Source organism: Pan paniscus, chromosome 11 (assembly GCF_029289425.2).
Source record: "Pan paniscus chromosome 11, NHGRI_mPanPan1-v2.0_pri, whole genome shotgun sequence".
NCBI classification, from domain to species: Eukaryota; Metazoa; Chordata; class Mammalia; order Primates; family Hominidae; genus Pan; species Pan paniscus.
In genome coordinates, this window is record NC_073260.2 from 106,483,073 (window position 1) to 106,508,934 (window position 25,862).

General features: G+C 37.8%; 1 protein-coding gene across 1 annotated transcript in view; it reads right to left on the reverse strand.

Moving 5' to 3' along the window:
* ADAMTSL1 (ADAMTS like 1) overlaps window positions 1-25,862 on the reverse strand; it is a 1,021,291-nt gene that overhangs the window by 851,183 nt on the left and 144,246 nt on the right. The gene's annotated exons all lie outside the window — the stretch shown is intronic.

A 25,862-nucleotide genomic window follows, 5' to 3' on the forward strand; every position in this document is an offset into this window, starting at 1 on the left:
AACCCAAAATTAGACCGTTCACTGAATAAACAAGCCTACTTCCTCCTGCACTGCCTCCCTTTTCAATGCGAAAAAAAAAATCAGTTTTACAAAAAGGCATGAAACAGGCTGATAACCTCCTGTGTGAAGCAACCTTTAGCAAATTAGCCTAAAATAGAGCTTGAGAATTCTGACATAGAAGTCCCACTCCCCAAGTCGATCCTGAAGTTATAACTAAGACTACCTCATTTAGCACATGACATTGTCAAGGCCTCTGAAGTTGGGTGACATCCTCAAGGTCAGTCATTTAGAAGTTGGAATCTGTTATTTTTAATCCCTTGCCAGAGCTCACTTAAATACACCATGTTGTCTTCTATCTTAAAACAGTTCCAAGGTTATAAAAAATGCATGCATATCTTTTAAATGTCAATAACATGATATAGTTATACATGAAAGTGTTCATATTTTCACCCAAGAAAGACTAAGAAACACTGTGTCCTGATTCTCCAGAGCTGTGTTGCTTCTGCACATACACAATGGACCCCACCCAAAGGCCTTCACCAATCCCCCAAGTGCAAACACCACTGTGGCATGTAATTTCCTCTGTAAATGTGTAAAGTACACATGAAAAATACATGTGACCCCTTTAGATATCTTCTTAACAATTCTATAAATATCACCTAGATGGATTTATAAAGCAGCTCTTTGCAGGAGTCCATGCGATCAAGTAGAAAGCACAAAACCAGTTGAGATGTGGATCTTCATTAGGCATTCACACAGGCTGAATCACTCAGCTCCACACAGCCTTGTCCTCACAGGGCCCACAATTCAAGTGATGAATTGCAGTATGTCATGCACTTTGGGGGTTACTCTGAAGAGCTGACAAACAATATATTTAATCCAGGAATTGCAAGTAATCCTGGAATTAGCATGAAAAGAAAACACGTGGCAGGCCTGGTGAGCCTGTTCTGGCCTCTCAGAATGTCATGAACTTCAGTGCTCTTCATTAATGAAGATAACGCTGTGATGACAACACTATTAATCTACCCTAAGAGAAACTAACTAAATATCAGCTTCATTGTCTCACTTCCTAAATAGGGAACAAACATCAAACTGGACAGTACATAAAAATTCTTAATCCTTCCCCTAAGCTGCAAATGGACAACAAATACAATCTTTACTAGAAAGGAAAAATATTGTCTCATCTTTGGAAAAGACAAAGGATATTATCTAAGCCTAAGGCTAATTCTACACATCAGTTCCTGATAGCACGAACTGGAAAACTCCACTATTCTTCATCGCCCTCCGTGGGCAATGAAAATTATCAGCCTAATAGTACCAACCCTTCAAAAAGAAGTGGGCCCCACAAAAATGCCTGGATAAAAATATACAAGTGGTCCAAGATTTTCTTTTTTCTGTCTGAACAATGTTGTCTCTGAGAGATATGCTGATAATCAACCTGTAGTGATAACTGTGTTTAAGGAACATTATTTGTGAGATAGAAAATAACATTCTCTACTTTAAAAACAAAAACAAAAATACAAAACACATGAGTGTGTGTATGTGTACACACAGTTCACATAGTATACTAGCAAGCTGTGTTGGTTTGAAGACTAGGTCAATATTTGCAGGTCTCAGCTTCTCAAATATAAGTTCAGAAGCCTCTACAAGATGCAGGCAAATGATCCAATACTGCAGGGTGAGTAGCACTCTCCAGGCATGGATAGCTCTTTCAAGACTCACATTGGACAGCCATCTTTGTTTTATTCCTGTTGCTGCACCCTCAGCAATGAGGCCATCACATAAAATCATGCTTTGCATAACAGTGGTAAGAAGCCTAAAAACCATCAGTTGCCATCGAAAGCAATGAAAAATATTCACAGAGGCCTTCAATCAGCCCATTTTTGCTTTTGCAACTATCATTTCCTGAAAAACAAGAAAAACAACAAATACAATCCAAAAATAAGATCCCCACGGCACATGGCTTTTGGACCACCCGGAAAATGCAAGCTTGGACATATGAATGGCAATGTTCTTGTTCTAACAGTTGCCAGGGATAGCTAAGAGCCTTAGAAAGTTTCTGGCACTGTCAAGGGCTTGGAACCATTAAGCTTGTTCTATATTAAAACAGAACTCAGAGTCTTTTTTCTCTAATGGAGATGAAACTGAGGATCATGTTCTAGCAAGGGACACATAGGAAGTGCGGCTGATGAATATCATCATTCAGCACCCTTCACAATATCTCTCCAGCAGTGACTTCCAAGCTCCCCAGATTGAGTCATCCTGGAACACACAATGCATCAAATAATTCACCGGCTGTACTCTGAGGTATGGGCACATGCTTCAGCACTTATCTCCTACTTTTGAGGGAACGCCCTGATACAGAGAAATCTCTATAGAGGACACACTCCATTCCTGGGCTTCACTTGGGCTCTGCTAGGTACATGGATAAAAGCAGAGGGCCATTTGAAAATGTCACTTCACTTGTACCTGACACTAGATTTATCATTCCTACCCTCTGAGTATATTAGCATTCCTTGCATTGTTATATTCTAGTAATTTACAAAGTATTTTTCACATTTGAGAATTTGCAACAATAACATAACCACTTACTAATCTTTTAACTGAATTCTGAACTCCAGTTCCTTTAACTATTTCTTCACCATGGAGATCCTTTTATACAAGGCAGGAACCCCTGTTGTTCCAAGTATCTTGATAGAATAAGGAACAAACAGACACACACACTTATTTTTGGTGTTCCAGACAAATTCTAAAGCACTCCCATAGATATGCTCTGAAGTGACCAAACCTTTAATTTTTTTGAACCAAAAACATCTGACAACAAACAAAAAAATTATAGTTCTAGAGCCTGCTCACCAGTTTTCATGGGACTATTGTCAACTTGGGGACATGCCGTCCCCCACAGTGGCTCTGTCACAGAATGCTCATCTCAAAACTTAAACCCTGACAGCAATCTCCTCTCTCTTCTGTTTCTTTCTCCATATATTCTTGATCTTTGACCTCATTCAGATCCTTAGTCCCCTGACCCCTCCCTGTTTTTTCTTGCTTTGCTTTCCTTCTAGTCCTGTCTAGCCCTGAGTCTACAGTTCAAGCATGAACCTGATCCTAAACTAACACCCAATGTTTCTTCTCTGCCCCTAGACCTGGGCTGCCGAGTGCTGCTGGACAACATTCACATATTTGATGCCACTAGCTGTGCAGAGTATCAGATCATCGGGGTGGGGATGAGTGTGCAGTCCTTCTATGCTGTTCAGCAGCCCATCCTGCATCATCTCCACACCATCCCATCCTCCTCTCTTCTGTCTGTCTAGCCCCGCTCTTTACATTTGGCCACAATGAATTTCATGGCTTCTGGTTTGGCTATAAGACTCCTTCTCCCAAGGGGCTTTGCTTTCTTATCATTTCCCAAGATTTTATCTTCAGATTCTCCCTCACAGCTGGGCCATTTAGTTCAAGCTTACAAGAATACCGAAATCTTTCCCTTCTTAACATAAAAAGCAAAACTTATTGTGCAAAACACTTCCTCAAATTTGCATCGTCCACTTTCTACCATTCATTCATTTACTCATACATTCCTATTCCCTACCTCTCTCTCTCATTTCTTCAATTTCACATTCCGTCCCCAGGCAAAATTCTTGAAAAACTGTATAAGAGTCTATCATCCCTATTTCTTCTCGTTCTGTTAATTTTCCAGCCAGCCACAGTTGCCTGCCATCCCTCTCTGAAGCAACTCCTGCTCTTAGCTATGTCGACCAAGTCAGATGGGTTTCCCAGCACTGGCTCCTCTGTGGAAGGACTGGCTATCCACTCCTTCAGGACATGCTTTCCTCCCTCAGCTTCACTAGACCATGCTCTCCTATCCAGTCCTTTTTATGGTTATTCTGGTTCTTTGAATGTTTGTGTTTCTTAGAATTCAGTCCTCTTACCTAGTCTGTTTTCAGTCCACACTTACTCACTGGATTATCTCATATAGACCTGTAGCCTCACATCTAAGCTTAAGACTGACGAGTTTACTCACTGGTCTACTCTAGATCTCATGCAGACATTTCCACTCAATATGTCTAAACCTGAATTCCTAATCTCCCCATGACAAGTTCTGAAACCAAAGATTCAACTATAGGCTCCAATGTTTCCATCTCCCACATCCAATCTCTCACCAAATCCCATAATATATGTTCTAAATAGCATTCCCTTTGTCTTCATCAACTTTTAATTGATTCTTTTCTCTGCACCACGAATGCCATTACCACAGTTTAGAGACCTCCTGATCTTTCTCATGGACTACTATAGCAGTTTCAACACTATGGCTTCATTCTGTCATAACCTCACTTCTACTCAATCCACCCTCCATGTATTGACAGGGTCTAAAGATAAATCCAATCAGATCACAGTATTGTCAAAATAAATAAACACTTCAGCAGCTAAAGAATAAAGCCCAGATTAGGAGTGAAATCATATGTTAATATGTTTTAAACTATAAATTTTGACCCACAAGTGGGCTTTGAAATCAAGTTAATGGGTTGTAACCAGCATTAAAACAATATGAAATAGAATAGAATAGGCAATATCAGAGTGTGCTGCAAAGCATAATGGTAAACTTATGAACCTTTTGTTTCAGTGTTTGCATTTTCCATATATGTGTGTGTATGTATGTATATAATAGGTTGCAGTGTAATATGTCCTTCTTATTGTGAGTAAAATGTGAGCCACATATATAATTTAAATGTTTCCAGTAACTGCATTAGAAAAAAGTAAACTAAAATAGGTGGAATAAGTTGTATATTTTCTTCAACTCGATATATTGAAATTATCATTTCAACATGTCATAAGTTAAAAATGAAACATATTCTTTTTTATACTGTCTTTGAGATATGGTGTGTATGTTACAGTGAAAGCACATCCTAATTCAGACACCATATTTCAGCTGCCAGATAGCTTACATGTCAGCAGTGAGTCACGTAATGATAGAGCTGTTTTACACACACACTTAGCTAATGTAACCATCCATTCTTCCTTGTATCTTCCTGTCTTTGCACATGCTGTTCTGTTGTTTTGTTTTTAAATCCATCTGGTAAACTCCTATTTATCTTTACACATTTACCTCAAGGACCACCTCCACTGGAAACTCTCCTGACTCACAAGGCCAAGTTAGGTAACCTCTTCTAGGTCCCAGAGTAAAGTGCTATATAGCACTGTACCACTCTGTAATTGATCTTTCACATGCTGCCTTAGGCTGTCAGAATGTGAGCTTCTTGAATGCAAAGATGTATCTTACTTGCTTTTATAACCTTAGAACTTAGCACTGCTATTGCCACATAGAGTGCTTTCAGTGAAAACTTGTTAAATATATTAAAATTTCTAGATTCACAACATTAAAAGCTTCTAGAAGCATCCAGGGGGACACATAGTCAGTCATGGCTCCAGCTGAGAACCTCTGCTTGGTTTGCGTTTCCCTTTCGGAACCCTGGGTTGAAGCCTTTCCTTGTGGGGTTTACCATTTTGAGGTGCATTTGTTCATTGGTATCCATGGGGGATTGGTTCTAGAACCCCAGAGAATAGCAAAATCCATACATGCTTAAGTTTCTTATATAAAATGGTCTAGTATTTGCATATGGCCTACACAGACCTTCTTGTAAACATTAAATGATCTGTAGATTACTTATAATACCTAATTCAACGTAAATGCTATGTAAATAGTTGATACACTGTATTGTTTTAATTTGTATTATTTTTATTGTTGTATTGTTATTTTTAGTTGTTTTTCTTTTTGACTTTGTGATCCATGGTTGGTTGAATCCAGAGATGTATAACCTACAGATATGGAGGGCCAACTGCACTTACACTCTCACTGATGGGAAGAGCTGCTATCTTAATAAACAGTCCATTTCTAAGGGTGGGGTGGGCCAGCCCTTTACTGATTCACAGGAAGTACGTTTTTGGCCAATACACCCCATCACTATGCCTCCAGGCAGGACCAGACCAAACCACTTCAGATGGCTATTATTATTACTAACAACTTCCAGAAACCTAACTTCCACAGTCTCCCTTTCAAATTGTTTTGTTTTTAAAAAAATTATCCTGTCGAAAGATTTTCTTACCTACTCTAAATCCTCTGTGCTCACTGTCAGCCCGCCCCCTCCTGTTTGAATCTCAGGAGAGCTACAGAAGAGCTTACCACGAGGCTCTAGAAAAGAACCCTCTTATGCTTCAATAACAGCATTAAATCACCCTTAAGTCTTCTCTTCTCCAGGGTAAACAATCCAAATTTCTTTAGCCTTCCTCCATAGATCTTATTTTACAAGCTTTTAATCACCGCCTCCAGACAAGACTCTCCAAGTTCCTAGGCCCGGCTGCTGTTGTAAAGCTTAGTGCTGCCTACAGCTCTCTGTGCTGAGTATTTCACCGCCCCTCCATCCTGACTGTGAATAATATCTCTTCATATTAGGTAATGGCCTCAAGAAAACTGGAATATGAATTAACAAGACTGTAATTCTCAAAATCAGGAAAGTTTTGTAATCTAAAGTGCCCACTACTTAAACTCACTAAACACAGTAAGAGCACAATGATTATGGTTTCAATGTGGTATGTGGCATTTTATGCTTTCATATTTCTCATCTCATAATATGGCAAAAGGCCCTCTAGAATGAGGAAGAGGAGGTGGAGGAAGAGGAGTATCTGCTAATGTTTTTGAATTTTCACTGCATGCCAGGTATTGTTCGATGCATTATACATATTAACTCTTTAAGTAAGTAAAACAAATAAAGTAGGCATCATCATTTCTATTGTGACCTTAACAACGAGAAAATTAGCACAAAAAGATTAAATAACTTGATGAAATTTACATGGCTAGTACATAGTAGAGCTGGGATTGGAATCTAAAGAGTCAGGCTAACTCTTAACCACTTGCATTTTTTTTATTATTATACTTTAAGTTTTAGGGTACATGTGCACAATGTGCAGGTTAGTTACATATGTATACATGTGCCATGCTGGTGTGATGCACCCATTAACTCGTCATTTAGCATTAGGTATATCTCCTAATGCTATCCCTCCTCTCTCCCCCCACCCCACAACAGTCCCCAGAGTGTGATGTTCCCCTTCCTGTGTCCATGTGTTCTCATTGTTCAATTCCCACCTATGAGTGAGAATATGCGATGTTTGGTTTTTTGTTCTCGCGATAGTTTACTGAGAATGATGATTTCCAATTTCATCCATGTCTCTCCAAAGGACATGAACTCATCATTTTTTATGGCTGCATAGTATTCCATGGTGTATATGTGCCACATTTTCTTAATCCAGTCTATCATTGTTGGACATTTGGGTTGATCTAACAGCTTGTTCACTGAACCCACTGCTATTTTGATTAGGATCTCATAGTCATAAAATTCTGTTTAAATTTCACCTAGAATTGCTGTTTAAATTAAGGGAATAAACAACAACAAAATATTTCAACAATATACCTAAATGAGAATAGCAATTTTTAATTACCTAAAAATATAAAAACAATATTTTAGTAAAGAGCTAGTCATCTAACAATCACTTGCTTTCTGTATATATAGGTACACATTATATAAATATGTATTTTGAAAAGGGATGGATGCATAAAATAATAAAGAATATTTTAGATACTTTTAAGTCAACTTAAAGTTAATTAGATATAAATAACCCTACCTCCTATGTCTTATATAAACATTTGTAACTATCTTTCTCTATGTAACTGAACACTAGTTACCCTGGTGATGCTAGCATCCCAGAAATATGAGCAATTTATTATAATACTTCTATTATTGGTGCTTCAGTTTCTGTGTCAAAATCTTTATTATACAGCAGCATTTCCCAAGACTTGGGATGCTTTATCATTGACGGTACTTAGGATTTTAAGAATACTCAAATTGTTTTCGGGATTTATGCAAGATTATTTGAAAGAACATAGTGACACTATATTAAATAACATCACCTTGTCATAAGCTTATTTCTTTTACCATTTCTTTCAATCATTCTGATTAAATAAGGGAGAACTGGTCATTATGGTGGTGCCATTCTTTTTTTTTTTTTTTTTTTTTTTGAGATGGAGTCTCGCTCTGTCCCAAGCTGAAGCTGGAGTGCAGTGGGGGCGATCTCGGCTCACTGCAACCTCCGCCTCCTAGGTTCAAGTGATTCTCCTGCCTCAGCCTCCTGAATAGCTGGGATTACAGGCACTTGCCACCATGCCCAGCTAATTTTTGTATTTTTAATACAGAGGGGGTTTTGCCATGTTGGCCAGGCTGGTCTCGAACTCCTGCCTTCAGGTGATCCACCCGCCTCGGCCTCCCAAAGTGCTGGGATTACAGGCGTGAGCCACCGTGCCTGGCCCTTTCTAACACTTAAGAATCTCCCATTTAACAAAGAACAAACTAACCTTAAGCACAGAGACTTGGGCAGACAACAACACATAGCTAGAATTTAAAGACGTCATTTTATTACCGCTGTGTTTATTTTTCCAATTACTTTTCATCTACGACCTGTGGCACTACTTTTCACTTATGGTGGTGATATAAAGTTCACTTTTAAGTTAACTGAATTACAAAGTAAGCAGATTTAATGACATAGTTCAAAATTGTAATGGTACATAAAAATGGAAACAATTATAAAGATGGCATGCAAATGATTGAACTTTGAGAAGAGAGTAATGAAACACCATGAGTTAATCCACACTTATTAAAGATGAAAACCTAAATCCTTAAAGACATGCAGTCTCCTTACTCTGTGACTAGAAATTGCCAGCAAACACAATAGCTTATTCCATCTCTGTGTACAGGAAATCCTTGCATGTACATCCCAACAGAGATGTGAATCTGTCCCTCTGGGTAAGATGTGAATCAGTGTGGTATATAGAGCCAGGTTTCATGTTTTGGAGTTAAACATGAAAAAAGTTTTCTACAAATTTACTTTCCCAGCTGCAGAGAAGCCCTTGGAAGTTTGAAGTTGTTTTCCCCAAGGTACTGAATTGCTTCGAACATATTTAATAAAAATCCGTATCTTTTCAACTCTTTCCTTGTTCCCAGATTTATTCAGAGCCCACCAAAAAAAAAAAAAAAATCTTTAGCAAATACTGCTTTCTGAATCAATCTTTGAATACCAGTGTGATATAGTTATCATAATAGACAACCAAACTTTATATATAATATTTTGTTCCAATATCTTGACTCAAAGACATCTCCAGAAAATATTAGTATATGTAATATCTATAATGTTTTCTAAATATATATATATATTTTAATTATATAACCCTCCCAAAAAGGATATAATTTACAAATTAAAGGGCACAAACAAGCCAATGAGATTTTATAGAAATCCAGTTATTAATCATAAATTTAAGCTACATATAATCATTCTTTCATCAACTCGTCTACCTCTTTATGAATGTTCATGTATTAGGTTTATGTTATAGGGCATATAAAAAGGAGAGAGAACTTCTGCTCTCAAACACCTTATACCCAAATCAATCTGTTAGATTCTTAAAAGTGAATATAGAAACTGTGGTTCAAGAAGGAGGTAACAGGACTTTCACTTTATGTTCCTATAGATAGCCTTTTGGAATTAACTCTAATGAAATAGAACTCCTAAATTGTAAATAGCAAAAGAAACAGCCAGAAAGTTCATCAAAACCTGAGTTCTCAAATTCCAAGTGGCTCTACCAGGCTACCACGAATTTACAGTTGGAGATGCTGAGAATCATCTGAGATGGAGGAGACTAACATTTTGCAGATTTCCCTCTGCATGTCCCTACAGACTACATTGATCATTCCACGGTGCAAACCACCCCCAACCCACACCCTTCTCCTTGCTCTTTTGAATAAAGGATCCCATCCAGCTGCACACTCCCAGGGGGAAGCTTGGGACAGCAACGTGTGCTTCCCAGATCTACAATTTGCTTGCTTAGAAAGTGGGTTTCCATATGGAGCAACAGTAGGAGCATCTGTGTTTCCCTATTTCTTTTATTTTTTTAACTTTGAAAAAAGAGAGGGGATTCATAAAAATATACATGGTGCCATGAATGAGGGGAGAGAAGGGAGGCAGTGGGGGATAAAATGTGAGTCCTGTGGTTGTTGATTCTAAACCGGCACGGAAATTGGAAGCTGGCTCTGGTGCAGAACACCCACTCATAAAGGAGGTGCAGAGCCAAACGTCTCTGCAACAGCAAGAGGCAGAGGCCACAAGAAAGGAGGGTGTTTTGGGACAGCCAAATCACTCAGCCCAAAGACTTTTATGCATGGACAGATACTCACAAGATGATTCTAGTGTACTTTCCCCAATTATTGGTTTAAATGAACAAAACTGAAGTAGGCTACCTGTGGGAACTATCCAGGAGCTCTTCCTCGTGGTATACAGTAAGCATCACTGTCCCATCCTGAGTGATGGGCTGCCCGCCATTCTGACGGGTCCTAGTCAACATGGCCCTTCCCTGCATTCGCTTCGCTAACAGAAAAGAAAACTGAATTATGCCTGTTTTGAACAATGAATGTCTCTGTGTCCTCTTCCAAAACTGAAAATGAATGCTTCACAAACATATTTAGATAAAAGAGGAAAGAGATTTAAGTTATTCATTTCAGAATACAGTATTTTCCTCTTGATTTCTAAAGGCTGCCCTTAGTTAACTGTTACAAAATAGAAAGCTATACACATGAACCTTTTACAATTTGTTTAATAGTGGGCTCTTGCTCTCCTGCCCAAGCTGGAGTTCAGTGGCATGAGCATAGCTCACTGCAACCTTGAACTCCTGGGCTCAAGTGATCTCCCTAACTCAGCCTTCCAAGTCGCTGAAACTATAGGCACACACCACCATGCCCAACTAACTTTTTTAAAAACGTTTTTTTAAGAGAGACAGTCTCTTACTATGTCTTGAACTCCTGGCCTCAGGCTGGTCTTGAACTCCTGGCCTCAAGCAATCCTCCCATTTCAGCCTCCCAATTCACCAGGATTACAGACATGAGCTACCACACCCGGCAACAAACTTTTTTGTAATATGAAAACTTATGGAATAGGAATACTGTGTATTACTTCAGTTTATTTAATAAAGTTAATTTTTCTTGGCATAATGTGCCATGCAAAATAGTTTCTTTTCAACAACCAAGAAACAAAATTACTAAATTTAAGAAAATTAGAAAAACCAAGGAGGAGGTCATGTTAGCAAGTATCTGTTTAATGGAAGATTTCATCAAAGTAGCCAACCATAAATCAGAGGGAAAATTTTTAAAAATCATTTTTTAAAAGTTGGATTTTCTAAAGCATTAGAATTGTTTCTCACTGCCATCATTAAAATCTACAGATTGAAGGGATAAAATATAATTATTCAATTATGCACTTTAAAATTTTTAGAATCTTGTGTAATTCCTTAATTCCAAATATTTATGTTATGACTGTTCTCCTTACTCAGACTGTCCAGAATGATTTCTTATTCCTCTTATTTCTAATTTTCATCTTTATTTCATTTACAATTAAAGGTAGATGTCTCAAAACATATTAGGTAGCCTATATATGGAAAATCTTTAGTAAGTATTTGCCAAATAAAAGGATAATTGATTATTGTATAATTTCACTCATATGCATTTTTATTCTACTTAAAATATTATATTTATTATGGTATTTATTCAGTTACATTAGCAACAGCATTCAAATACATTCTGTGATATTCTGCAAACTATTTTAATGTTTAGTAACTCAATACTTTTAACTCAATATCAAACTTAGATTTACCTTTACCTGAAAAGATCTGCATAAAATGAGCATATTCTCTGGCATTCCTATACAAGTCAATCATGACATTTTTCAATCAGAAGAAAATGTTGTAAACCTGAAATGTTCCAGAAATTGAATCACTAAGGTTGAAATATTCAGAAAATAAAAATAAAACACTTTAGAGAACTTATGTGAGTCATAAAATACCCATTCTTCCTGTTTTTTAAGTCGACCATTGAGCAAGAATGCACCCCTAAACCAGTGAATCAGATGGCTGAGTGTAGCTTGTAGCTGGCCCTCAATTCACTGCACTGCAACTTGTACTTCCTTCATCCTGTCTCCAAGTAAATGACAAAACAAACACTGTGTGGTCTTTTATTGATCTTCAGATCCTTTGCACAAATGCTCAATCATTTTGCTATTGAAAATTGAAGATGCCATTTGGTGATTCAAAGTATTTCTATCACGGGAGATTTTGAAATCGCCAATGCACTTTATCTATTGCATGGACTAAACTAAACTGGTCCCAAACTGATCTCTGTGAAATATAAAAAAGAATAATTTATAAGAGACAGAGAAGTGGAACTTGTTTTCAAATGATATGACACTAACTTCAGACAAATTCATTTCAATGAATACTGAATGCAATATTTATACTGCACATAGCAAAATCCCAGCTTCTCTGGGGGCATCTAACTTGCTCTTTGTTCAGGAAACAAGACTTTTTCACATACAGCAGTTAGAGCCTAGGTCCAGTCCACATGTAAGGAAATGGCACACTAATATTTTACAGCTGCAGAGTTCTTTGTGGTTTATGAGGGCAATCTCATATATATTATCCCTGTTTGATCTTCACATCAATTTTGTGACATAGAGAAAGAGTTCATAGTACCACTTCACATGGGAGTAAACTGAGGCTACTATGGTTTGTGGTAGAAGCAAAGAAATACTACATGAGTACAGAAAAAAATGAGACATCAATAGGAAGCACAGGAAAACTATGTGAAAGAAAAGCTACTCGACCTTAACCATCAGAGCATTTCATAAACACTTTTGCTCAGTAGTTGTTAATGCCACTATCAGAGCTGCTAAGTGACCTATCTAATGTTACACAAATACTTAAATGTAACTGTTTAGATTTGATCAAGACATTCTGATAATAAGTCATGGCTCTTTTTTCTATCCCTCCTACCCCTGCCTTGAGAGGGACAGGATTTATATTTTCTAAACCAAAAAATAAAGTTCATTCTTAAGATACAAGGACAGTAAAACCCTCACTGCAAAAAACTCTGAGTCGCAGAAAACTGCCATGAGTAACAGGTAGCATTATGTTCTCATCCAGTGTGAGTTACTTTTCTAGTTATATGACATAGTACCTGTTTAATTTCTGTGATAAAGAAATAAGGAGAAGTTTTTAAATGTTTGCCATTACTGCGATTTTCTGGTAAAGCAAGGACAATCCAAAAAGTTAATAAGTAATGTGTATATATACTGAATATGCAAAAAGATTAGCAATGACATTGATTCTTAACATAAAATTGTGATGAAGCATATTCTAAGCATTTAAACAGAGAACCTGAGAATTTCTAAAAGTTCAGGATAGGGGGCAGTGGTGAGACGAATTATTAATAGTAGTTAACCTGACTAAAATCAGCAGGGTCATCGTCAGAAATGAAAATAAAAGTGTTTATTGTTTTATGGTTTTTGTTTTGTTGTTAAGTAGGCAGAGCATAATAAGAAATAAATGATAGACATTTCTTGTTTCTTTGCCAAATTCCTATAGGCAGCTTACTCAACTGGCTTTATGTTTAGTCTTGCCCAACATGTCAGAAGCTGAAGCTGGAAGGATAATCATACAGACTCTGACCCTCAGTGGACAGAAGCCAGCTTATTATTTACTTTTGAAATGAAGTTAATAAAATATTGCAGATACCTTAGCCCATAGGGTTGTTTTACAGCTTATCTGAGGTGCATACAGTATAACTGAACAAACCTGCAACAAACATTCACATGACCCCACAAATGGAAAGTCACTGTAAAAACAAATATTTGATCCAGGCAAAAGAAAGGATTAGACATATACACTAAAGTAAAAGCCAGTACAAAGTAGGGTATATGATATGCTGCCATTTGCACTTAAAAAATACATCCTTAGGTACATACACATATACATATATGTGGAATGTGAGTGTATGTGTAAGCAAGCATAAGAATAAACCAACTCTGGAAGGATACGTAAGTCACAACAGTGGTTAACTCCAAGGAGCTCAACTGGGTAGCTAGGGAAAAAGATCTTTATATTATGTTACTATCTACTATTTTGTACCTCTTAAATTTTACACTATGTGACTGTACTATCTAATCAATTACAAATAAAATTGAAGTTTTTTTTAAAGAAAACTTTGTTAAGGACTTTTGAGTCAACAGAAACAAAAATGCACATAAAGAGAACTTAAAATGGTATCTAAATAAGATTTATAAGACAGCCTTAAAAAAAGCCAAATTCATTCTTATTTAGTTCTAAATTGCCATGTTTCAAAATTTAATGAGGTCAGGTAGAAATCTACTTTTATAGCTTAAAAAGAATAAAAACATGGGATACACAAACATTCCCGGGTAAGATTGTACAAGGTCAAGAGCAATCATTCAAGAGTAGACTTTGTACTGGCTTTTATCCATAGTCCTTGAACCTAGTGGTATGTGTGTACAAGTGATAATGTGTGTATAAAACCATTCACTTCTTTATCATTGTCTGTGAGAAAAAATCCATTTTCCCCTAAGGCCTATCAAAATCATATGATAAATTTTACTGTAATATAGATCATATACACCAAAGTGTTACCAGGCTTGAATATGCCAGCTTCCTAATCACCATTTTCCCTACCACATTAAGAAGCAAAAATTTTATACACATTCCAATATTTCACAAAATACATGACATGAAATTATCAAAAATGACTCAACCAAAAAAATGATACATGATTTATCTTAATTCTACAAACACCAAGCACTATCAAGACTGCAGTTGCAACACAAGCACTGAAGAATGCAAAGGTGACATGAAACCTACCTTTGCAAGGAGTTAACAGTCCGATAGTGAAAGTAACTTACTCAGAGGAGAGACAATGTGATGAGGGCCACTTTTCATACCAGGAGTTCGTGTCTGTGATACCCTCCAAATCATTGCAGCACAGAATTTGATGGAAAACTGGGGATATTTGGAAAGAAAGAAGCAAAGAAGGGCAAGATACTGGATAGGACCAAAGTAACAGAGGTTAATCTTAAGCAAACACTAAGCATGATGTGATTGCTTAGGCTTAAATGAGAATGTGCTTTTCTGATTGGTAAACATTCCAAAGCTAAAAGACAGGAATATCCATGAAATTTCCAAGTACTGCAGGCTTTCAACATAGAAGCTCATGTGGGACTGGCAGAGCAGTTTGTTAGAAACTTAAACTGGCAGTAACATCTGTGGTTTCTTTTACTGGAATTGTTCTTGTAAAAGATTTATGAGAGGCAAACATCCCTGCTTGGCTTATTCATAAAAGAAAATGGTGTAGAGACACAGTAGATGTACAGACAAAATGTTTTAATATAGTCTCTCTGTGCATTCACAACATAAGGACAAAGACTTCTCAGTTAGGGAAAGAATCAGTGAGACCTATTTCATGGGTCAAAAGTATGGGATTTTACAGTTTTTCTTATGTGAGAATTGCCAGTATCTGTATTTTATCAGTGAAATTCCATTCATCCCCAGATCCTCGTTTATACTTATAATCATTGAAAAAAAAATATGCTCACAATATTTATGACATTGGTGCATGATATTCTGAAATGTAACAAATGGTATACATGTCAATGCGATGTAATATTTATCTTCAATGATTAATCTTATGATTAGGACAAAGACTAAAGCGAACATGGCAGTTATATGTTAAACAAAGATTTCCAGGAAGGCAGTGTGCCCATCTGGTCTCTTCTCTTGGTAGAAATCTTATATTTAGGTACCCAGCAGATAGATTGCTCTAGCATCTGGCAGAACACTCTCTAGGGATGAGGAGATTTATCTCTTGATCTTATAAAATAAGCTGACTTGACTGAGATTCCTAATTGTTTAAAAACCAAAAGAATGTTCTACGTTACTCAAAATACTCTTGCATTCTTTCATTTATTCTTCCATTCATTTAATCTTTCAACCATTCATTCTTCCATCTATCCATTCCTTTACCTATCTGGCTAGCAAATATTTATTTAGATACTTCTATGTACTAGGTGCTGAAGATACAATGATGAACAAGGAAGCAGATTTACCCTTCCCTGCTGACTTATAGCCTAGCCAGGCAGACAATGATAACCTCCCAGATGGCTACACATTCACAGTTGAGATAAGTGCTCTTAGGAAGAAATATTGTAACAAAGATGGATAATAGGGAGACCTAAAGAAGACTAGGGGTTCAAAGAAGATGGTCAGCTTCAAATAGCGACATTAAAACTCAATCCTAAAGAATGAGTAAGAATTAGCCAGACAAGTGCTAGGAAGCTCGTTATTGGCAGAGGGAACAGCATGTGCAAAGAGTCTGAGGCAGAAAAGAGCTTGGTGAGTTCAGCAGGTATGGCTGGAGCCCAGAGAACATGGGTGGTGGTGACAAGCTCTGACTTTGGACTGGTCTGGGTGATGCAGGACCCATAGGCCACGGTCAGCCCACAGTCAGATTTTCATTTTAAAAAACTCGTTCTAACCAAGTACTAAATTTGCCAATATGATTTCTCCCTTGTTTGTAACGCTAGTCACAAATATCCCTCAGCTAGGGTAAGGAAATTTGCAAGTCCCCCTGTTGCCAACTTTCCATGGGTCCTCACAGTCATTTTACAAATAAACTTCTCACACTCATATTGGGAGAACAGAACTAATTTTTCACATTAAAAACTTTTTTATTTCTGATGATGTTTATAAAATCATTCTTTAGCATCCCATAGCCAATTTCCCCAAAATGAATTAGATAGGGAAATAATTGTCTATTTCTAGAGGATTTTTCATTATGAAAGGAAAAATCGTCTGACTCAATATTGGACATCAGTTCCACACACAGGAAAACCGTGAGTGCACAGTAATTCTTTTTGTGGCAAATGCAAAGTCTGTGGTCTCTGCAGGTCTCAGAAAAGACCACATACTAGAAAAACCGCTACCTGCCTGTCAGTGGGAAGGTCTCTGCTGTAGCTAGTGTGCAACTTTGACCTCCACCAGGACAACGTAAAGCCTAGCTGGATGTTTCCAGATGCCCCTTAAAGCTATTTTGCAGGGAGGAATTCCTGGTTAATTAAAAGGAGAATCAAACATTTTGAACAGTAGTGCAGTAGTGGTTTGTCTGGTTTGCATTTGCCGTCCTGACAAGGTCTAATATTTTAAGGCTCCAGTCTTGAAACAAACATGTTAAAGGAGATGAATGAAAAGTGAGGAAGAGGCACTGAAGAGAGGTCTGTGAAGGGCACTGCAGGGAGAGAAGTTGGGCAGAAACCCAGAGTGGGTTCCTCTTTGAGGTCTAGAGAATGCGCTGGGGAAATGTAGCAGGACGTTACCCCACTGAGGTTCTACCTGAAGGGTCTGAGAGATCAGGCACTTTTGTGCAATTAGGATTCCTCTTTTGGCCAGTTACCATGCTCTGAATGCTTGCCATGTTGAGATTTGTAGTTTTCAACTATCTAAGTCTCTTTTTATTGCCTCTTGTTTTGCTCCCTACCTCCCACAGAAATATACCTTGCCAACAAATAACCCTCTCCCTATGTGTTGTTTATACCGAGATGAGCAAGGGAGTGCAAACAGGTCACCCTCTGAAGGTGGAATTACTCATCTGCTTTCCGGAGAAGAGCTGTGGGTAACATTAACCTCTCAGCTGCTGCTGTGGGGAGCCCCGGTTGAGCCATAACTGGAGGTTCAGGATTTGAAACACGCTCTTGTCTAAGCCATTACATACTAAATGAATCCAATCCTGCCTCCAGCATCAGAAAGGAAGAGACTCAGATTTCTTCACTAAAAATTCTCCTTCCACATTAACATTTCATACCTTTAGGGGAAAAATTGTTTTATCTTTCTCTTTCTTCTAAAATAAGAAAATGCTTTTTTGGATATTGATATTTGAGGAGAAGGGCAGAGGAAAAAAAAAAAAAGCTTTTGCTGAAAGAAAAAAAAAAACACCCTTTCTAAAAATCCAACAGTTCCTAAGGCCTCTTTCCCTTTATAGAATAAAGGGAGCAAAAGAGATTCATGATCTGTACAGCAGATCCCAGGAAACTGTTTTTGCTCATGGTTATCTGGTCAATAGCTCAGGCAGTATAATTTTCAAAAAATAGATGTTGCAATAGTAGCAATTCAAATCAATGAGCGTATTTTTAAACTCTTTAAAAACTAAACCTGAAAGCATAGTTAATAGCTGATTGGCCTCACAGGGGCTTCAAGCCCATATTTTGAATATTAAACCTTGACAGCATGGCAAACGAATAACTTGGACTTGTAAAATATAGGAAATTTAAAGCCAAAACCAGAGCTTTATCCTAATTTACCTCATTCTTCTTCTCTATCATAAATATCCTAAACTGCTGGAGGCATGTGCAGATCCAGTGATTTTATGCACGGCATACTCTAAGACACAGCGCCCCTGCGATTAGGTGACATATAGATGAAGCATGTGCTTACGACTCCTCGTGGTTGTTACTTTGAAAGACTTTGTGGAATTTTAGAAGGGAACCATAGAAAAGCAAACATCACTTTGGTCTTTGTACATATATTAAGCATTTAATGTATTGACATTCAAGTAGATCTTAGGGGCTTATTTATAGTTTATAGAAGGGTTTTTAGAATAGCCTTTATAGTTTCCATGAGAAAACTTTAATGCACAAAAGGACAAGGGGATTGACCCTACTTTTACACACTTCCTTTGATGGGGGTGTGGCAGCATTTACCACATGGAGGAAAGGTAATACAAGTAAGATGATTATAAACAAATGCTTTGAAAACAGAGTCAATGAAACCAGTCTGTTTGTGAGGCCCAAGGTCTTATATTTTACAACTCAGTCTGTAAGGATAGCTATGTATCTGCTTTTACTAAACTGACTACGAATAGGTGCTAAAAAAGAGCACTGTTACTACAGACTTTAGTATCTTGTTTAAGATACCAAGTGCTGTAATTTCATTATGCTTTTTAGGAAAATCACTCAGTAGAGACCATGTGCATGCCCCAGTCCATTCAGGGAATGCATAGTGCTGTGGCAGAGCTGCAGGCAGGGTGAGATGGCTGCCTGTGCCACCCACTCCGGAAATCCATTCTCTCTAGAGCACCGGCTGGGGAAGGGAGCATGCCCTAATGTCAAAATAACTGGCCTTCTAAGAAGTTCCAAATAAATAGTTGGACCAGTTCAGTACTACTTCTACAAAAAGATTGCGGGGGCAGGGGAACTTCACATATTACCAAGCACCTCCCCCAAGGGAAATAATGTCAATTTTTAAATTTATCCACATCCTGTCAAGCATCTGGAAATACATGGAACTCTCTAGATAATAAAAAGACAGCCTTGATAAAAGGGTTTAAAAAATATTATTGAAGTACATGTAACCCCAACTCTTTCATTTATTAGCTGAAGGACCATGATGAGTAAGTCACTTCATCTTTCTGAGCTTCAAGGTCCCTTTAACTGTAAACTGGTTATAACACCGTCACTAGCCCCCCGATGGTGGATGGAATAATTCAATGAGAAAACATGTCAACCTGGCCTAATAGGACCTAGAATGTAAGACAGACTTAAATAAATGTTAGTACCACTCCAACACACATACAGACCTATATACAGAATAATGAAAAGCAGAAACTGGGCCAAACTTTGAATGACTCTGACTTGTTACTGTCTGATTCAAATTTTGGGCTATTAGAAGCAATACTACAATCCATTTTGTTAGGCATAGGACTTAATAAAGTTTTCTAATTAGTTCTTTGCAATAAACTCTTAGAAATGGAAAAAATTGAAAAGCTGTAGTTCAAAATTTGAATAGACGTTTTCTCAGAGGTAGGGTTGCGTGTAAATTTATTCTTCGGGCTTTTACATGGTTTCTCAATTTTCTACAATGTGTGTCTGTGTTTATACACGTACAAATGTATGCACATACATACACACACATACATAACTATAGACACACACATATATTTCCTGTATAATCAGAAAACTATGCTTTATAAAAGATATGGGCAAATAGTTTTAATTATAATAGTTTCTATTATGTAAGCATCTATGTCCTTTTATAACCAGAACCGCACAGGCTACTGAAATATTCTGAAAAAAAAAAGAGAAGCAGTACGTCATCACTCTGTACTTTTAACACCATCAAAACATTGATACAGATGTCATACACAGTGAAAGGTGCACACCAACAATAAAAGAAAAAACAAAACAACACCTTTACTTCAAAAGACATTGCCTGATATCTGTTAGGGTTTTGACGATACACACCAAGAGTTACCAGGGTCTTGCTTGTGTTTTATCCTTGAAGCCTCCTCGGAGCCTGGTACATCAAGAGTGCTCAGTAAACTCGGAGCCTGGTACATTGTGAGTGGTCAGTAAATATTTATTCAAAGAATTAATATATGAATGTAACATGGGAGTGACAGATGATCATAGTGGCTTCTCGAGATTTCTGCTTTGTTTTGTTTATTAACAGAAAGACTTGGGCAAGCAACATTCAAATGAATGTATTCAGACTGAGACAAGAACGGCTGGCAATTAAGAAGGTGGAATATGTTGTGTGATTATTACAATACACAACTTTTCATGAAATCAGAAAATGGACTTTAAAAATTAAGAGATTGTCACATGTGAAACATACTGAACCAATTTTCATATAATTTCTAGAAATACATTAATCCCTTTACTGTGAAAAAGTATGAACATTTTTTTAATTCCCAAGGATATTTTTTTTTGAGAGAGAGAGAGAATGAAAGTGCAATATAATGAGTAATGACAGGTATGTCTCCTCTCTCTCCTGTCCTCTTTGCCTCATTATAAGATCTAGATCATAATCCAGAGCAGGTACTGTACTCATCAGAGCAGTGCTAACCCCAAGTGTCACTGCCCACCTGAAGACCCTTCTCCATGATGTCCAACCTGCATTCTCAGGCAAAAAGTTCTCAAGCTCAAAGATCTCATTTTCCCACAGCAGTGCAAGAACAGAACTCCACACTTGGTGTGCTCCTTTAGCTTTATGGATTTTGATTTTGACCCAGTATTACAAAGGCAAGAATCAAAGAAATAATACATTGCCCTCAAGTTTACTCTAAAGATTGAGGAAACAGAAAGGATGAAACTTGAAGACAACCCATTTCTAAATTGGAGCCCCATGTTCAAACCTACTAGAGAAAAAAAAGTAGGTGACCATGTCAAAGCTGTAAAGGTGATTTTACTTTGGTTTGTGCTGATTCTAATCATTTTCAAAATGTACAGAGAATTTCCTGCTCTGATTTCCAAAAACATGTCACCCCCACCCCCACTCTAGTACAAAACACAGCTGGGTTAACTAAGATAAAACATTAAAAAGACTCCTAAAATAGTAAAATAAAAAAGAATGATGATGATGCTGTTGTTAATACAGTTTCTATTTTGCACCATTGCTTTATGAAATCATCTTTCATCCTCAGGACAACACTGTTAGGGGGTACTATTGGCCTCACATTTCAACTGAGGCTACTGAGGCACAAAGTAGACAGCCTGATGGGAGGCACAGAGCTGCCAAGCAAAGTCTAGGCCAGGGCTCTCTGGCCCCAAATCTCTTAATAGCAGCAAATTCGTCCACTCTCAGCGGCTTCACACATACTGGTTTCTCTGCCTAGAACCTTCTCCCCCATCTCTCCATTGGCTCAACTCTTACTCATTCTTTAAAGCTCAGCTTGAATGTCACTACCCCAGAAAACCCTTCTCTGACCTCTCAACCTAAAGTAAGTACCCTGTTTTCACTAGCTTATTAGCTCATCCTTTCACTTCAGGGCATTTACCTAAGTGTGAAAGTATGTATTTATTTGTGTGATGTGTTTAGTGCCTGCTTTCTGGTCTAGACTGTAAGCTCCAGACAGGCAAGGGCCACTTCTGCAAAGGTAATTATTGGATAAATATTTGTTGACCGACTCATTGACTGAGAAAAGTATGACAATGATTTTCACAAGGTGAAGGTGAAGACTGTGGACCTTCTGCACTTGCACTCTGCCTGTTCTAAAAATAGGAGCTCTACTTTGATCTGTTTATATCTTGAACTTCCTCAAAGATGTTTGTAACAAAGTGTCAAGAAAAGAGAAATTTGTTAATGACTACTCCATGATGCTTCCCTATATCCACAGACCCAGGTAACCAGTAAAGTGAAAGAAACACTTCTAACCAAAGAAACAGAGCACAAACCAAAGTAAAATCACCTTTACAGCTTTGACGTGGTCACCTACTTTTTTTTGTCTACTCAGCATCTGTTTAAGCAGACAAGGTATCACAAACCAACAGAGAGAGAAATGGCATCACTGTGTCAGAATGCAGATGTGAACCAAAATTCTGACAAAATCACTCTTCTTTACAAAAGCTTCATAACAGGAGCTTCTTCTTATCTGTTTCATTTGTGCCATGAGTAAGACTGATAATAACTGGATAGGCATGTGCCATTTACATGGCAAATAAAAAATGAATAGCCTAACTGTATTTGGAGAATACCCACTTAATCTTGGAGTTCCTTGTATTTAAAAAAAAAAAAAAAGTTTTAAAAAGTTGTCTGTATCTTTCCTTTTTTCTCCTTCTCTGAGGAGAACCCAACTTTAGGGGCTGATACCATATAGCCCAACAGGACACATGCCTCTGAAATGTCCAACAAATATTCCAAGTATTCCTACCTTCCCCTTCATGGAAGACTCCTTCCCACACAGTCTACCAGCTTCCTTACAACACAGCAAGTGATGATCAGTCTATAATGTTATATAGTGTGGATATATATATATATATATTTTTTGAGATGGAGTCTTGCTCTGTCGCCCAGCCTGGAGTGCAGTGGCACCATCTCAGCTCACTACAACCTCCGCCTCCCGGGTTCATGCCATTCTCCCGCCTCAGCCTCCCAAGTAGCTGGGGCTACAGGCGCCTGCCACCACACCCGGCTAATTTTTTGTATTTTTAGTAGAGATGGGGTTTCACTATGTTAGCCAGGATGGTCTCCATCTCCTGACCTCATGATCTGCCTGCCTTGGCCTCCCAAATTGCTGGGATTACAGGCGTGAGCCACTGCACCCGGCCATATAGTCTGGATATTTTAAGGACTAGGTAAAGTGATTGCACTGATTAGAATGGATTCTAATTGCACTGGTGTAAAGTAGCAGGGTGTATACAGGACACAGCACAATCCAATTGACATGCAATGGTAGTATCACCAACACAAGGATTGAAAAGGATTTCCTTTTTTTACCAAAACAAGCTTTTTGACATGGAAACATGGCACCCTAATCATTCTGCCATGGGAAGGCAGCCTCATCTCTTATGTTTCCCCCTAAATATTAAGTGAGTCAGATCCCCACCTGTGACTTTAGATTTCCCTCTGGGTCTCAAAAGGAGTGACACATCACAAAAAAGTGCACACTTCCATAAAATAAGTCTGAAAATCAACACTTAAATAGATTTACAAAAGACTAGAATTCTTAACAGCATTTCTTTCACAACACTCTGACTTAGAAAAAGGTCATTTCAAGCTTCAATATTATTCACACAGAGCTTATTTTGATGAAATAAGGAGATACTTTCAATATGGAAGCAGCTGGACCAATTTAGAGATTTGGCATCTGAATTGATGCTAGATTCATTTAGATAATAATTTTTTTATTTTTCTTACAGGGAATATTTATTAAAAAGTCACTTTTGGAAGGTAGCATATTACTGACTTCCAACCCAAGTATTCAATAATTTGATATAGATATATAAAAAACTCAAGTATTTTATTAGTGTCTATATTTACTTTTAGAAAGGAATACCCATTTATCAGAAAATTTAAAAATAAGCATAAAGAATTTATTATATCAAAATCTACTAGTTAATTCTTAAGATACCAAATTTTTATTTTAGTCGTGAATAGTTTAAGCAGGACATTCTATGTCTTCTATATAATGAGATTTTAACTCCATAAAATTTAATTTTTATTCAATATTATACTAGGTTGTAAGAAAATCCAAACATTAACATTTTCCACTGGATGACTAAAGTCATTAAACTTTCTTTCAAGGAATATGTAAACATAGATATGGTATCTGTTGTGCTTCCTTTGGCTGCAAGTGACAGAAGTTCCCAACTCAAATAAATGTGTTACAAAATGAAGGTGCTTTTATCCCACAGAATCAGAAGTCCGGGCCGGGCACGGTGGCTCACACCTGTAATCCCAGCACTTTGGGAGGCCGAGGCAGGCAGATCACGAGGTCAGGAGATCGAGAGCATCCTGGCTAACACGGTAAAACCCTATCTCTACTAAAAATACAAAAAATTAGCCGGGCGCGGTGGTGGGCGCCTGTAGTCCCAGCTACTCGGGAGGCTGAGGCGGGAGAATGGCGTGAACCCGGGAGGCGGGGCTTGCAGTGAGCCGAGATGGCACCGCTGCACTGCAGCCTGGGTGACTGAGCAAGACTCCATCTCAAAAAAAGAAAAAAAAAAAAAAGAATAAGAAGTCGAAGACAGGAAGCCTCAGAGTTAGTTCCATCAGGACTCTACCACTGGGCTCTGCTGGTCCCATAAAGTGGCTTTATCATCGGTCAAAATCCTCACATGGTTATAAGATGGCAGTGTAACTCCAGTCATTTTATCTAGACATACCAATGTCCAAAGAAAGAAGAGAGGCTCTTTACCCTTTATAAATGTTTAAAAGCCAGGAAACCTTTCCCAGAAAACCCCAAGCAAACTTTCCTTTCCATCTCATTGGCCAGAATTCTGACAAATTTTCATGCTGAAAATGACCGCTGGTAGAGGATGAAAGTGATCACTAGCCACTACTATTAATTTTAACTATGTAATGAGTTACACTGTGTCTCCCAACAAGATATGTCAGAGTTCTAACCCATGGTAACTGGGAATGTGACCTTATTTGGAAATAGGGTCTTTGTAGATGTAATGAAGTTGAGGATCTTAAGAGAGATCATCCTGAATCTTCCATAAACCCATGACTGGTGTCCTTATAAGAGAAAGGGGAGGGAGAGCAGAGACACAGAGAAAGCAGCAGTGTGAAGATGAGTGACGCATTTACAAGCCAAGAAACACCACGAATGACAGCAACTACCGGAAGTAGGGGAGTGGACACGTGGACCGGATCCTCCTCTCAAAGCCTCCAGAAGAAAACAATCCTGCTGATACCTTGATCTTGGATTTCTGGCCCCCTGAACTGTCAAAAGTACATTTCTGTTGTTTTAAACCACCCAGTTTGTGGTACTTTGCCATAGCAGCCCTGAGAAATAGACATATGGGATGGACTGTCTGAGGCTGGACAGTCTTCCTGAAGCACATGACTATGTGCAAGATGGAAGATACTATAAACAAAGCTGGTAAGGACGAAGGAAAGCAACTCACGATGTCTGGTATAGACACCTTTCTGGCTGTCAAACCCCAACCATTCATAAAATCTACGTTTTAAGTAAACTTTATTTTAGAATAATTTTAGATTTGCAGAAAAATTACCAAGATAGTACAGAGAATCCCCATATATCTCACACCCAATTTCCCTGATTAGTAACATCTCCCATGTTACATTTACATGTTATGCAATATGTGAACATTACATCTTACATATATGGTATGTTTGTTACAATTAATGAGCCACTATCTATATAGCAGTATTAAAGCCCATACTCTACTTAGATTTTCTTATTTCTACCTAATGTATTTTTTTCTGTTCCAGGACACAACAGTGACAATGTGCATAAAACCAACTGGAATTTCACCTGTTTTTTGTTAAATTTCTATGTAAGATGAAGCAATATAATTCACGCATTTCATATAAAGGAAACATAAGCAGAATAGATCCACCAAAAGACTACAAACTACAAATAAACAAAATGTGAGTTGATGAAAAAATAAACTGTTTTTCAAGAATAGCCCAAAATAAGCCC